Source organism: Erithacus rubecula (assembly GCF_903797595.1).
Source record: "Erithacus rubecula genome assembly, chromosome: 12".
In the NCBI taxonomy this organism is placed as follows: domain Eukaryota; kingdom Metazoa; phylum Chordata; class Aves; order Passeriformes; family Muscicapidae; genus Erithacus; species Erithacus rubecula.
In genome coordinates this window covers 2,636,373-2,639,744 of record NC_136664.1, presented here as the reverse complement: position 1 = coordinate 2,639,744, position 3,372 = coordinate 2,636,373, and the positions used below count along the sequence as shown (strand labels likewise).

The 3,372-nt window shown below is 47.3% G+C and overlaps 1 long non-coding RNA gene across 1 annotated transcript; it reads left to right on the top strand.

Annotated features, from left to right (window-relative positions):
• The first annotated feature begins 213 nt into the window (after positions 1 to 213).
• LOC306807011 lies at positions 214 to 1,653 on the top strand. Its single transcript, XR_013775620.1, has 3 exons — positions 214 to 539; positions 630 to 725; positions 1,589 to 1,653. It is a non-coding gene; the product is annotated as an uncharacterized lncRNA (long non-coding RNA).
• Positions 1,654 to 3,372: the final 1,719 nt, after the last annotated feature.

Here is a 3,372-nt window from a genome sequence, read left to right as displayed (position 1 = left end):
ATCCTGGAAGAGCTCAGCTCCAAAAATTATTGCACTGCCAGGATCAGGGGGGGAGAGGTTTGAGCTCCTGATGTAAGAGCTCCAGGTGGAGAAATCACTGAGGTTCAGCAGGGAAGGGGAGCAAATTTGGGGGACAGGTGAATATAACAGGGGGTGAGAGAAGCTGTGGCTGCCCCTGGATCCCTGGAAGTGTCCAAGGTGAGGTGGGACAGGGCTTGGAGCATGGAGGATGGTGGGAGTTGTCCCTTTAAGATTTTTCCCACTCAAACCATCCTGTGATTCCACGAAATTACACATTTTTACTCTTTTTTTTCCCCCATTTCATTCACTGCTGCTGTGTGGTCATGGAAAGCTGCAAAGTTCTCCCTGCTGGATGATGACCTTGAGTCCAGCAGAGCAGCTGAGGAAACCTCAACCTGACTCCAAATTTTTCTCCTTTTTTTGACCCAAAGTCCTTAAGGCTGTAAAAACCCTCTTAGGTCATCAAGTCCAGCTCTTAACCCAGCACTGCCAAGGCCACCTCTCACCCATGTCCCCAAGTGCCACATCCATGTGGCTTTTAAATCCCTCCAGCACAGCCCTGGGCAGCTGTGCCAAGATGTGAATTCTTATTCTCAGCCATATTTCAGGAACTCCTGTGGATCAGCCCAGGAAAAGAGAGGGATCCATGCTGGAAATGCCTCCAGGACAGGCTGGATTTCAGGGAAAAACCCAAATGACCACAGGTCAGTGTTTGCACACGTGGGCACATTTCTCTGTGTGAGCAGGCACGAGCTGAGAGCACACTCCAGTGCACCTAAACCTCACCTCTAAAAACCCAGGCTACAAAAAAAGATAAAAAGAGGGAAAAGGAAAAAAAAAATAAATATTTGGGCAACTGGAAGGAATTATTCTCCATCCATAGCCTGGGCTCTATCCATAAATCATCCATAATTTTTTAGATGTCTAGGGCAATGTTACCATTTGATGAAATAAAATACCAAACCTCTGTGACATCATCTTTTATCTAAAGAGTCCTGCACACTTGGTCATGTTCCTGAGCCACATTTGTTCTGCAGATATTTAGACCAAACCTGACATTTTATAGACTTCCTCCTGCTCGTGCATGTGTTGGAGACAGTTGTTTGGATTAGCACGATCAAAAAATTTAACACAGCCTTTCAAGATCCCATTTTCATCTGGATTTGCACAACACAGAAGAAAGCAGGATGCCAAAAATATGTTTTTTAGAAAACACACATCCACTTTGTTGTGACTGTTTGTAGCTGGTGAAATCCTGGGATGCCCTGATTACCATGACCTGTGTGTTTGCATACAGGGCTGAGATAGAAAAATTCTGTATACAAATGAAAACCGTTAACTTTCATACCACATGTGTTGTACTTATGCCAGTGGGAAATGACAGAGAATGTACAAGGTCATGGTTTACTAAAAATATAAAAGTTTAACATGTGGTGTTAATAGAACACACAACAGGGGTCACTGGTACAATGGAAAATAATTCATTTCCAATGTCAGGCCAAGTAATTCACTAGGAAAGAACATTTTGAAAATGTGTTACTTATATCTTTCTCTTTCTGTTCTTTAGGATGGGTTTCAGGAGGGAAAGAAAAAAAGCAAAATTGCTGCTAATACCAATGCATAAATAACAACCATGGTTCAGATTTCAAGTGTGTCAGAGCAAACCAGGCCCATCAGCCCTGCAGGAGCTGGCAAAGTTCCACCAGGGTGTGCAGCACAGTGGGACCCTCTTCTCCCTCCCTCATGTCTGGAATGGACACTAAACCCCCCCCCAGGATGGTTTTAATCCTTGATCAATATCTCTGCAGATTTTGGGGTGTCTCAGCCCCCACCCAGGTGTCACAAAATCCCTTCCCATGATCTGCCTAATGCAGTAAAATGTCAAATACAGGAACAGCTGCCCTGGGATGTGGTGGAGTCTCCATCCCTGGAAATGTTGAGAAACCTCTGGATGTGGCTCTGGGTGTGCTCTGCTCCAGCTGACAAGGTGCTGATCATTCAAAGGATGCATTTGATGATCTCAGAGCTCCTTTCCAACCTCAGTGATCCCACAATTCTGCCATCCCAGCAGGAGTCTGTGTGCCCAGAGTTATGAGCCACAAGTGAGTAATGTGCCCAAAGCTGGTGTCACCCTCCATGTCTCAGCTCATCTGGTGGTCCTGCCCAAAACAGAGAGCCAGGCTGAGCCTTGCACAAGCTGGAGCCACAAGGCACAGCTGCAGTGTCCCCTCTTTTCCCCTCTTTTCCACTCTTTTCCACTCTTTCCCCCTCTTTTTTCCCTGCCACCCTTTCTGCCCACATCCCCTGGCCAAGGTCCCTCTTGCCCCACCACCTGCACAAGACCCAGCACTGAGACTCCACCCTCCACAGGCATCTCCAGCAATTTTCAGGAACAAATAATTAGAAGCAGAGGTGAAAGAATTGCTTGTTCCCAGCCATGGATAAATCTGTGCAGCCAAGCAGTGCTGGGCACCACAGCTGGTGCTGCCTGCAAGGAATGCAGCTCTGGAGTCACCCAGCTCAGAGAGCTGATGAAACCCCCCAGGAGCATCCCAAAAATCCTGTCCCTCAGCTCCTCACCTGCCTGTGCCAGTGTGCCACACACTGCTCTGGCAGCAGCTTTTGCCTGAAGACAGCAGCAGGTGAAACTGCTTTTCTTTCCTCCCTTGCCAAAAGTGCTTTGATTTCTGGGTTGGCTCAGTGAATTTCTGTAACATGCATGTCCCTGTCTGGCCAAACTGATGGAAAACATGTTGGAGCTGGCTGTCCTTCCCTGCCCTGTCACTGCCACCCCCGTGTTCACTCACAGAGCTGCCTGGCACCGATGCTGCCAGAGATGTTTTATGCTTTTCAAGCAAAAATGGTCATGGTCAAGCTAGAAAAGCTGTTGGAAACCTCCTATCAGAGACCCATCTGTGGTGGTGCTTTGTAGGGCTCAGCTCAAGCCACAGACAAATTTTTTAGGTGAAATCTTGGAAGTGTTTGTCCTCCCCTGGGAGTCCCAGGAAGGATTGTGAGGCTGCAGCCTGGATTGTGCCCATGCACATCACCCCCAGTGTCACTGCAGTTTATGGGATTCTTCCAGCCTGACTCAGTCAAAGGATCATTAAAATAATACAGTGAGAAACAGTCTAAAACCCACGGTGGAGCAATGAAAGGGAGCAGACACATGGAAAGATGGATCAGAGGGAAAAGTGTGCTGGGCACTGAAAAGCACAGAGTGGGGGCTGGGTGTGGCTATTCCCAAAAACAACTTTGGGACCCCTCCCAACTGCAAAACACTTTTTTATAAATTGTTCTATTTCCTGCACCCTGAAGCAGCACTGATGGCATTGGGTAAGAATATTCCTT